This window comes from Rutidosis leptorrhynchoides, chromosome 2, assembly GCF_046630445.1.
Source record: "Rutidosis leptorrhynchoides isolate AG116_Rl617_1_P2 chromosome 2, CSIRO_AGI_Rlap_v1, whole genome shotgun sequence".
Classification (NCBI taxonomy): Eukaryota; Viridiplantae; Streptophyta; class Magnoliopsida; order Asterales; family Asteraceae; genus Rutidosis; species Rutidosis leptorrhynchoides.
Genome location: NC_092334.1, coordinates 100,350,488 through 100,363,485, shown reverse-complemented (window position 1 = coordinate 100,363,485; position 12,998 = coordinate 100,350,488).

The following is a 12,998-nucleotide window of genomic DNA, read 5'->3' as shown; positions in this document are numbered from 1 at the left end:
AATGGCTTCGATTTTTGCGGGATCGACTTTAATGCCTTGATCACTTACAACATGACCAAGAAATTGAACTTCCTTTAACCAAAATTCACACTTGGAGAACTTGGCATATAGTTGCTCTTTTCTCAAGAGCTCGAGCACGAGTCGGAGATGTTCTTTGTGTTCCTCTTCGCTTTTAGAATAGACCAAAATATCGTCAATGAACACGATAACGAATTTGTCGAGGTAAGGTTTGCACACGCGGTTCATGAGATCCATGAACACCGCCGGTGCGTTAGTGAGACCGAAAGGCATGACAAGAAACTCGTAACTACCGTAACGAGTCCGGAAAGCGGTTTTGGAGACATCTTCCCCCTTAACCCTTAGTTGATGATAACCCGAACGGAGATCGATTTTTGAATATACACGAGAACCTTGTAGTTGATCAAAAAGATCATCGATGCGAGGAAGAGGATATCGGTTCTTAACCGTCAATTTGTTTAGTTCACGATAATCAATGCACATTCGTAGGGATCCGTCTTTCTTCTTGACAAACAAAATCGGAGCGCCCCATGGTGAATGGCTAGGTTGAATGAAACCACGGTCGAGTAACTCTTGGATTTGACTTTGCAATTCTTGTAATTCGGATGGAGCGAGTCTATATGGTGCACGTGCTACGGGTGCGGCTCCCGGAATAAGATCGATTTGAAATTCAACCGGTCGATGAGGTGGAAGACCCGGTAATTCGTCGGGAAATACATCGGAAAAGTCACTAACAATTGGCACATCATCGATGCGCTTCTCATCGGCCTTGACTTTCTTAATGTGAGCAAGAATTGCGAAACAACCCTTGCGAAGTAGCTTTCGGACTTTAAGGCATGAAACGAGATTGAGTCCGGTGAAATTTTTGTCGCCATAGACAATCAATGGTTCACCGTTCTCGATAGGAATTCGGATTGCGTGAAGGTCGCAAAGAATGTGAGATTTATTTTTGACCATCCAATTCATACCGATTATTACATCAAAACTTCCTAGTTCCATGGGTATCAAGTCAATTTCAAATTCATTACCCAAAATGTTTAAAGTACACCCCCGGTAATATGTGTCGGCACTTAAGAGTTTTCCATCGGCCACTTCGATGGAATAAGTAGTATCTAAAGGGTGTGGTGGAGTGCAAAGAGTAGGAGTCAAAGTCTTAGACACAAAACATTTATCGGCACCCGAATCGAATAAGCAAGTAACATAAGTGTTGTTGAGAAGAAACGTACCCGTGACTAGTTCGTTGTCATCTCAGGCTTCCTCGGTGTTGATGTTAAAGGCTCGGCCTCGGTTGTTGGGGTTGGCTTTCTTCTTCGGGCATTCGTTCTTATAATGGCCCGTTTGGCCACATTCGTAACAAGTGACCGTTTTTGGAGGATTGGGCCCCTTTCGAGCAACGGGGGCGGCGCTTGTGCAATTGTTGGCCCTATGACCAACACCTTGGCAACGGTGACAAACTAGCTTGTTACATTCACCGTGATGATGCTTGTGGCATTTGTTGCAAAAAGGTAAGTTTCCGACATAACCCTTCTTGCCGTCGTTGTTGAAAGGCTTTTTGGTGAAGGTGTTGTAGTAGTTGGTTGATGGAGTGGCTTCCCATTTCCTTTTGTTGCCACCCGACTTGTCCTCGGCCTTAGGAGCCGGCACTACGATTTCGTCAACCGTTTCAATTAGTTGGTGAGCCATGTTCATAGCGGCTTGATGAGTAGTGGGTTTGGATGACATCACCCCTTGTTTGATGCTTTTTGGAAGACCGAGCATGTAGAGCTCAATCCTTTGAGATTCGGGGTTAACAAGATTAGGACACATCAAGGATAGTTCGGCGAAGCGTTGATTATAAGCTTTAAGATCGTTTCCGACCGCTTTCAAAACTCTTAGTTCTTCCTCAAGCTTTCGGGTTTCTTCGCGCGGAAAATATTCAACAATCATCTTTTCCCTTAGATCGGCCCAAGAGAGGGCATGAGCTTCATCGGTACCCACCGATTGAACATAGGTGTTCCACCATGTTAGAGCAATTCCGGAGAAAGTGTGGGTGGAGTATTTGACCTTGTCTTGATCCCGACAACCGCTTATGCTAAAGACGGCCTCGGTTTGTTCAAACCAACGAGTAAGCACAACCGGTCCCCCGGTTCCATCATAAGTGTGAGGTTTGCACCCCATGAAAGCTTTGTAGGAGCACCCTTCGCTAGAGTTACCGGCTCCTTGGTTATTGTTGTTGTGGTTGTTGTTATTGTTGTTGTTAGACGAGTAACCGGCCATGGCCGCATCCACGGCGGTGGCTATCATGCGTTGTAAGGCTTGTTCGGGAGTTTCATTGCGCCGTACACGGCGAGGAGGCATTGTTCCTTCAAAACAAAAGAATACCGTTGGTTAGTATTCTAAATAATACTAACCGTGATATGGAATAAAGATAGAGAGAAAATTATCCTTGACTCGCTTTAAATTCTTTATGTCATAATGTCGGAATGTTCATATGAGTCACCGTAATATAATCCCGGAAATTATATTACCCTAATTCATATGTGCATTCGACATTACTACATATAGTCAAGGTGGCGTGTCAATTAAATCATACAACGCAAGAGTAAGATAGAATAAGAGTAGATATGAGTAAGAGAGTTCGAGTATAAATGCACAAGTAGTCAGGTAATTCCTATGTCAAGTCTATATGCTGGTTGTAGTCTAGACTCACCAATGTACCCTATGACTCGGGGTTGACACTAATGAACTCTAAATCCCTACAACCAAGGCTCTGATACCACTTGTAGCGACCCCGTCAAATCGTCAAGTGACGGCGTCGTCTACGTATGGTCCCATTACATGGTTATAAGTATTTATAACAAAGTTTGACCGAAAATATGTCGCATACATTTCATAAAGGATGTTTCAATGTTTACAAAAGTAATTCCCAAGACAAGTACATAACAAAAGTTATTGTTCATATGAAACACGTGCGACATAGTTTAAAATAGCCAAAAAGACGCTCCACGTATGCAAGTATACTCGACATCCAATGCAAGTATCAAAAAGTATGTGCGGAAGCATGTATCACCTAAGTTCAAGGACCTGAGAAAAACATAGAGAATCTGTCAACGAAAACGTTGGTGAAATCATAGGTTTAAATAAGTAAATGAGTAAAAGCAAGCTGAACCACAAGAGTTGCAATATTGATAAAGTCATAGTACATTCTAAAAGTTAATATTCACGAGCACTCAATTATCAAAGCTTAACATTCCGTCCGTTGAACCCCGTAATAATAGTGTTAGAACATACACTGTTTCCCGAAAATATATTTCACCCGTAGACGGTAGCGAACCGTCCGAAGTGAGGGTTTGTCAAAACCATATGGCCATATAACATAAGTTCTCGCTTACACCATCTGATGTAACTAATGATAATCGAATTGAGGATTTGTGTTCAAACTCGTATGTAGAATGTTTGTTTTTCCTGTACTTGTGTTCACGTAGTTTAAAAGAACGTTTATGTTTTCTCATCCCAAAAGTAAGTTCAAAAAGAGTAAAAGTGGGACTATGATCTCACCTTGTATGCACGAACCACAAAGTACTTCGACAAGTAAACGTGCAAGAAACAATGCTAGTCTTGACCTAAACAAATAGGTTGTATCAATAACGATAGTCACGAAGGGTCAAAGATGTTCAATTAGTCCTATGGCTCGTTACGACTCGATTAATATAGCACGTGGATCAATTTGTCAAGTTTCATGCACGACACAAGTAGTTAAGCATGTTAGAACGATTGTATAATCGTTTGGTTAAGTTTGACTAAAAGTCAAACTTGGTCAAAGTCAAAGTCAACGGGGTCGGGTCGGGTGTCCGACAATTTTCTCATGATGAGAAGTCATATACGAGCATAATAGTCAAGTTTCATGGTAAACGGGGTTATAGTAAAGCGGGAAACATTTTTGTGACATGAAAAACAAAGACAAAATGAGCTGGGCAGTATGCGCGGCGCGCACCCAAGTGTAAATCCTGGTCAGAACTTAACCACGAAGGCAAACATCTGGGATTTCTAATTCTGCGCGGCGCGCGGGTATATGCGCGGCGCGCAATACCCTGGAAACATGCAGTTTGCAGAAAAATGGTCCAAGTCACGAACCAAAATACAATTTAACACATCTCATGCACCGAAAACACTTAAAACGCATATCATATATCATTAGAAAGGTAATTTGACAAGGAGAATAACTAAACGCATTTACTCAATCAAAACCAAACAAACTCATATCAAAATCACCATTAATGCTCATCATTTATTACTCCAAGTTCATAAATGCCATATTATGATTCGGGAAATTAATGCACATGTGTAATACGCCGTTTTGAAGATAATCAAGCATACAATACAACTAAACGCAAACAAAACAACATGGCAATCATTCAATGCATCTAAGATTCATTTCAAGTTCATCAAACCCTAAACTAAATTCACCAAATTTCATAATCAAGTTTAGGAGGTTTCCTTAATCAAACTTTACATCAAAATAAAGCTAGTAACACTAGGAGCATAATTAAAACATGAAGTCTTAGCATCTAACAACATATAAACACTCAAATCTCAAGGTTAAGCATGTTATCTTTCAATATGAACTAGTTACATCAAAATAACAAGAACAAGCATACAAATCACATAATCATACTAGACTTGAGCCATAGACACTAATCAACAACCTTTTAACTCAAAAATCTCAAGAACACATAAAATTAGTGATTTTAGAAAGTTACCCAAAATTGATGAAATCGGTATGGAATCGAAGAGGATGTTGCAAGGATTCCAAATATGTATTTTGTTTGAATTGAAGCTTGCTAGAAATTAAATGGATGATGATTCCTTGATGTGGTGAATTGAAAGAAAATGTGAAAGTAGGAGAAGAAAAGAGAAAAGAAAATGAGAAAATGATGAGTGGATGAGGTTGAAGGCTTGACTAGTTGACCTAGTCAAATCTTTGGCCTCTTGGCAAAACTAGTCCCTCAACTTTGAATCGGGTGCGTTAAATTACCTACACAAGATATTTTGAAACGCGTATTAACGGGAGATGTTATAAACATATAACGGATTTTGAAATAGTATAAAGGAAAAATAAACGAAAAAAGGCGGGATGTTACACTCATCAAGTTAGGAAGCTTGATATAAAAGTTGGAATGGACTTTAGGATTAACCTAATACTCATCAAGTTAGGAAGCTTTGATGAAATAGTTGGAACGGACTGGCTTTCACGGATGGAAGCGAAAGTTATTTATAGTGAGAAGGTCATTTGTATACCTCGCAAGCATGGTGAGCCGTTAATAGTTTACGGGGAGAGAAGTAGCCTGAAGTTGAACCCTATTAGTTGCATGACAACAATCCGAAATCCCACAATGGAAATGGGAAGGAATAACAATGGATTTCATCAAGAAGCTACCAAAAACGGTAGGCGGCTATGACACTATCTGGGTAATTGTTGACCATCTCACCAAATCTGCTTAGCCATGAAAGGAACCAATATAATGGACCAACCTGCACAATGATACATAGAGGAAATTGTATCCTGTCACTTCAGCGATTCGAATTCTATATTAAGGACTACCCAAGAATCTTATTTGATACTCATTCTTACGCGACTCAAAATCCTAATTTATTCCGAGAGAATACTTAATCGATGATAATCACACCATCATCCTTCTTACTTCGATATTAGTCATACCAGTTCGAAATATTCCAAAATCAATGGGTGGTTAATTCTCATCCTCATACTCTCCATTTCGTATCTCACTTATAAGCAACAACTTTACACTTAAGCATTTTTGGTTGAAAGACTTATGCCCTACCAATAGTCATCAACCACATTTAAACTCAATGGTTTTTAGTACCTCAAAGATCACCCGAAATTTTCAAAATCTTTTGCTCAATCCTCATCAATCTTTTTCCAACTTGTAACCTTCGAAATATGAAAATTTTGTTTGTCAAAATTTTTCACACACTATTTTACGGTACGATCCTCTCAAGGTTTTATAAAAGTAAATTTATTTTATTTACCATTCGTGCAAATTTTTGAAATCGTATATGTTATATAAAATAAAGTAAATGATTACTTATTTTTGACAAATACATATGAAATTTTACTTTCACTTTTACAAATCAAATCTTATATTCAAAAGATATCTTACTTTGAATGGTACGTGTTGTACATAACCCCAGTTTACTAAGAACTTCGTTTCTTTTCTTACGTTGTCACCTTAAACGATTTCTATAAAATTTCCGTTGCTTATTATATAAAATTTTTCGTTGCTTATTCGTATCCAAGTCATCATGAAGAATGACAACCGTCGAAATTGAGAAATTCATGTGTGTGTGTATGTGATGAAGGTACTTACTACCACGTAATGTAGAACCTTCGGGCATCCACTAACACTTAAACCATTCAAAGATATTACGTTACTCCAAGGATCTTATTTGCCACGCCTGTTGGAACGATGCTCTTTCTTACATAACTCTAAGTCCTGACTTATTCCAAGGGACTCTCATTTAGTGATACAAACACCATCAGTATTCCGACTTTAGTATTATTCATAACCTATTTGGCATTTTGCAAAGTCAAGAAGCGATTAACTTCTCGTCCTCACGCTCTATCCTTCATACCTCACTTTTTAGCAACGGCTTCACACGTGAACATTTTTGGCCCAAAGACTTATGTCCAGAAAATTATCAAAACTACATTTAATTCATTAAGTTTTCATCACCTAGTGGCATGTCACCCGATGATTCAAAGATTTTTCACTCAATCTTTTTCAACTCGTAACCTCTGAAATACGAAAAACTATGTTCATCAAAAATTTTACACGTTTATTTACGCGGCCCTCACGAGATTTATGGACAAATGAAAGTAGTAAAATTTTCCTGACACTTATGTGATTTATAAAATCATATGTGTATGTATATATCTAAGGTAATAAATTTACCATTACTTATTTTGGTTAGTACATACTAAGTCATACCTTCAAATTATTTAAAAATCGCTCCTTTATTGAGCTGTTTAACTTATGTAACACCCCGTTTTTCTCCGTACATGATTTATAAGTGTATTGTGTATGTACGATAGGCGTATGAAGGGTTGGGGACATGTTCGGGTGTTAAGGTCTTGTATGCAAGGAAATGAGTCAGACCACGTTGAACGTCGCGGCGCGACAAAGGAGGCCGCGGCGCGGCATATAACTGGAATCCATATCAGAAGCTTGACAAAAAATGATCCCAGAACTAGGCAAATGTCGCGGCGCGACATTCAAGGCCGCGGCGCGGCGATACGGGCAAACTGGTACCAGATTCTTGTAATTTTAAATAAGGTTCAAGGGCAAATTTGTCATTTCACGTTTGAGCCAGATTTGAGGCTTTAACCTCATCCATTCATTTCATTTCCTAATTTCATTTTCCTTTTCATTTCATTTTCCTCTCAAAAACTCAAACACCCATTTGATTTCAAATGGATTTTTGGAAAGGAAGAAACGAGATTTGATCTTTGGTGTAGTTGACAAGTTTGTTCTCCTCATTCTTGGCTACACGGTGATACTAGTGGTAAGCTCTAACTCCGAATTTCATTTTCGTGTTCATCATTCAAATTTGGGGCTTTTGATTGTATGATTCATAGGTGAAACCCATTTAGTTGTTAATTGGAGATTAACACCAATATTCGGGTTTATTATTGTTAAAGGCGGGTTTTGAGTTGGTTAATGATTTAACCATGTTTAAGACTTGTAAATGGTTTACAATCACTAGCATTAGTGATTATTGGTGTTTTGGAGACTTTTAGGGTTTTCGTGGTTGACTAATTTTGACTAGAGTCAAAATTAGGGTTTGTTGAGGATTATGACCCGAATGTCGATTCGATGAGGTTTGTAAACTTAAAATGGATTAAGTTGAATTATAAAACCAAGTTAAACATGTTTTGGTGTCAAAACTTGTAAATGGTGAGATTTTGACCTTATGGGTCAAAATTAGGGTTTATGGGCGATTTTGAGAACGATAAGTGTTTAACACTTGTGTTCTAGTTTAATTGGCATATTAGGACCATTATCACTTGTGTTAGTGATTATTGGTTAGTTTGGGCGCGGTTTGTACTTGGAAGTGCATTTGGGTCGAAATTGCACTAAGTGTCGAATTGGGTTGGTTTGTAGATCCAATCTAAGTGTGTTATTGAATTTGTGATAATGGATTAGGTACTTTCCATTGACGAGTTGCGGATTACTTGGAAGCATTCTTCAAGGTGACAAGGTGAGTGTTAATATCCTATGTGCATATGTATGTGTAGGATGGGTGCGGGTCGGGTGAAGTGATTCTCGGCTATAGAGCTCACTTCACATATAGGTGGATTTGATGGACTTTTGTATGAGTCCAATTGGCATGTTTGTGCGTTTTGGTTGACCACCTTTGGTGAGGTACACGCTTGTGTGTACGTTATCACACGTGGTTGTGATTTGAATGTTATAACCCCAATGGCGAAGGGTTGATATTATTGTGAAGTGGATGACCCCGATGTGGTAGATTTTATAATCCCGTGACCGTGGGTTTTGATGTTGAGAAGTGAATCGCGTGTAGTTCGGATTCACGATGACTCGTGTAGTTCGGTCACCTTATTGAGGTAGTAATCTCGTGTGGTTTCGGATTACTAAGGGTCATGTAGTTCGGCCAACCTCGATGTTGTGAAGTTAGTAATCTCGTGTGGATTCGAATTACTAAGGCTCGTGTAGCTCGGCCAATCTTCATGGTGGCATTTGGTATTCGGTAATGGGTTAAGGGGTTAACCTTATTCGTTTTATATTGTTATATATTAATGTAATGATGTGTTGTAGCTAACCCTCCGGGTGTAGCTTATTGGCGTTGTTCACATCGTCGTTGGTAAACTTACACTTTGTTGATACCTTTAGCATGTTGCTTAGAGATAGTACGGTATGCTTAGTGTAGTTGCCTTATACATGGATGCTTCGGTATGCGGTATTTGATAATTGTGTGGCGTGTCCATTTTATACATATATATGTATGTAGTATATTATCATTCACTAAGCGTTAGCTTACCCTCTCGTTGTTGATATTTTTATAGGTTAACATGCTTGGCGGCTCGGTTAAGCTTGGGGATTAGAGATCTTGGCTAGGTTGTTTAGAAGATCTTGCTTTTGTATTCGATTAGGATTTGGGTAGCGTAGTCCCAAATCACCATGCTCGGTTTTGGTTGGAAACTAAACTAGTCGGGTCGTGTATGTCCGTTTGGACAATTAATCAATGTATTAAATGTTTTAAGGTTTATTAAACCTTCTATTGTATTAAAGATGTTTATGGAAACACAATTGGGACCTAAAGTGTTATTTAAAGCGTATTAAAAGGGAAAATTTTTATGGGCCGGTTTTAATACGGGTTGGGTTGTTTCAAGTGGTATCAGAGCATGGTCTAAGGGATTTAGGTGACTTGAGATAGGTGCCTAGACTTAGACTTTTGTATGTGCTCATTTATTGCGGGACTTGTAGGTGAACGGGTCGGAACGGGTTATAGTTAGTGCCTTGTTTGTAGGTGGACTAACTAGGATTTTTGGCTTGTGTTGTGATGCTATTCCCTTGCGCGTGTTTATATCGCGTGGAATCGTCGTTGTGTTGGTTATATCATCGAGCGAGGCGGTCGTTGTACTAATGAGTTGAGATGACGTGTGTGCGTAATAAGGACTTGCAAACCTTATTACGGGTGCAAATCGTGTCTAACAAGTGATGTACAACGAGTGTTGAGCAAGATAGGGCGGTGTTATGCGTGTTGTTTTATACGTTCGTGGACTAATTGTTTTGCATTCTTTAGAATGACGACGCGAAACAAGATCGAGACGAATAACGAGGAGTTTAACTCTAGAGTTGCGGCCGCCGTTGTGGAGCAAATGAGTGCGTTTCGAGAAGAAATGGATAGGAAGTATTCCGAATTTCGGGGTAGTAGTGAAATGGAGCGTTGTTTTAAGAGCTTCATGAGGACTAAACCCCCGAAGTATGACGGGAAACCGGATCCTTTGGTAAGCACAACTTGGATCTCAGATGTCGAAGGGTGTTTTCGTACTATTGAATGCCCTCCTGAGAAGAAGACGAGACTCGCTACTAGTTTGTTGCGGGGTAGGGCAAAGGATTGGTTGGATGGTAAGATTGATCTTGTCAGTGGTGAACCGTTTGTGGTGTTATCGTGGGACGGTTTTAAGAAGGAATTCTTCGAGGAGTTTCGGACTTCAGCCGATTTGTCAGAAATGGGTAATGAGTTGCGAAATTTGCAACAGGGTTCTATGGATTTGAATACTCTCGAGACGACCTTTATGGCGAAGGCTCGTTTTTGCCCGGAGTATTTGGGGAATGATAATTTATTGATGCAAGATTTCTATCGAACCTTGAATGATGACTTGAAGAATAAGATTAGCCGGGGTCACGCGAAATTGTTTGCGGAATTATTCGCTGTGGCTAGAGGTTTCGAGTCGTATACGCGATCAAAGATTGGTGAACCTTCAAGTGAGAGAAGGGTTGTTTCGTATGGTGCTCCGAGTAAGAGGACTAAGGGTCCGAGTGTGAGCACGGGTGGTACGCGGACGGGTATACTGGATTCTAGTGCATCTAGATGTTACAATTGTGGCATGAGGGGTCACAAGTCTTGGGAATGTTCGGTACCAAAGGGTGATGGTATGGTGTGCTTCAATTGCCAAGAAGAAGGACATCGTAAGTCGGAATGTCCCAAGTTAGCGGGGACGGGTACGGCAAGGAGACGTTAAGGTACGTTTCATTTTAATAAATATGCCCTTTGATTATTTATTAAGTGCCATTTGAATTTGAGTTGTAAAATGCCTTGTGTTGTGCATATTGTTGTTATGGGTGACGTTCCTAATGGAAGTACCCTATGGTGACATTTGATTGTCGGGCGAAGGGCGTAAGACTTGGTGCAACCAAGCATTCCTTAGTATTTGGGAAATGTATCTACCAAGCCATGGGAATGGGTTTTGGTGTTCGGTTGTTAAGCGCGTGTTCGCTTTTGTGTTAGAGTTGATGAACCATGAGGTTCGACGGGTGGGATGAAAACCTTGAGATCGAGAGTTATGAATCTCGATGTATGTTGGTAATGGATTTAATATGACGCGACATTAGGTGCCTCTTTTATACCTACTAGCGTGGTGTTCAACTCCGATTGTATTGCGGTTACATTGTACTTAGGGTACCGGAGTGAAACTCTTAGGTACATGAGTGACTAGGTGGAAATTGACAAACTAGAGCAATTGGATGATTGCGAGGGTGTGGTTTGTGTAATTGTGTTACACTTTTTGTTCGAAGTGTTTAAGGATTGATTGAAATCCTTCGTGTGCTCAAGACTGGAGCAAGATATGGTGATGGGTCGTGTAAGCCCAATCGTTTGTAAAGTCTACCTTTGGTAGCATTGTACGGTTGTACGAGTTGTGGATATGGGATGTAGTTCCAAGTGGGGGAGTTACACTTCCGCACGAGGAAGTTTTAGTGTGAGATTTCGGATGATGCTTTTGGTAGATCCGAAAAATGTTGTCGAGACCTGATTTTGGTCGATTTGTGGTAGATTACAATTTCGGATAAATTGTACTTATGGTTTGGATTTGAATTATCACCGAGGTGGTAATGTGGTAAATCTCGTTGAGAGATAATGGACGTGTTTGGTGAGCAAGGTGAAATCCTTCGGTTAAGGGAGGTGTGTGTCGGATTCTCTTCTAGAGAATTATTGTTTTATGCCTATGTTTGATATAGGGGGTTCTTGCTCGAGTGTGTGAATGGTTAGTGGTATCCGTTAGGATTCACTATGGTGTAACAGAGCGCTATGTTACGCTACTCGTCGTTCGAGGCCAAAAGGGCGTTGATTGATGAAGCATGACTTTCGGAGTCCGCTGACTTCATCATGGTATTGGTGATTGATGAAGCATGACCTTTAGGGTCCGCTGACTTCATCATGGGAGTATGCAATTGGTGGAGCATGACCTTCGGGGTCCGCTGACTTCATCATGAGCGAGGTGTTATATCGGTGAAGCATGACCGTTGACGAGGTCCGCTGACTTCATCCGGTGTTGATATTGGTAAAGCATGACCTTCGGGGTCCGCTGACTTCATCATGGTAGTGGATCGCGTGTGGTTTCGGATTCACGATGACGCATGTGGTTTCGGTCATCTTATTGTGGAAGTGAGTCGCGTGTAGTTCGGATTCACAAATGACTCGTGTGGTTTCGGTCATTGTATTGAGGAGTGAGTCTCGTGTAGTTCGGATTCACAAATGACTCGTGTAGTTCGGTCATTCCTCCGGGATAGTGACTCTCGTGTAGTTCGGATTCACTAAGGCACGTGTAGTTCGGCCAATCCTGATTGTTATTGTGGTGAAGGTAGTGAGTCGCGTGTAGTTCGGATTCACTAAGGAGCGTGTGTTTTCGGCCAGCCTTCGAGTTTTGTGATCTGTCGGTTGTTTTATACACCGATGGTGGGGTCGTAAGGACCATGATGTTTGATCTATTGGTTGTTTTATACACCAATGGTGGGGTCGTAAGGACCATGTCGTGTGATCTATTGGTTGTTTGATACACCAATGGTGGGGTCGTAAGGACCATGTTGTGGGAACTATCGGTTATTTTATACGCCGATGGTGGGGTCGTGAGGACCATGTTGTATGATTAGTGAGGCGATAGCCGTGCTTCGCTCACGTGTTGTTACGGGTGTGACAATAGTCGATTTTGTACACCTTGAGATTTGCGTTTCCATAGTCATTTTGGGCGCTATCGGTTTTAGCCGTTGGATTATGATGTTACGGTAGTTGCATATTGGTCGTATTGCGCACTACAAGGGATGTTTAGTGATTGGTGTTATCCGTCAGGATTCGTTTGGTTCGGTCTTCATCGTTTCGGATTGTTGACCTTAGGTTGAGACTTGGTTGCTTTTAGCGTTGTACTCGGTAAGGGTACGCTAAGGGGTTGATATCTCGGT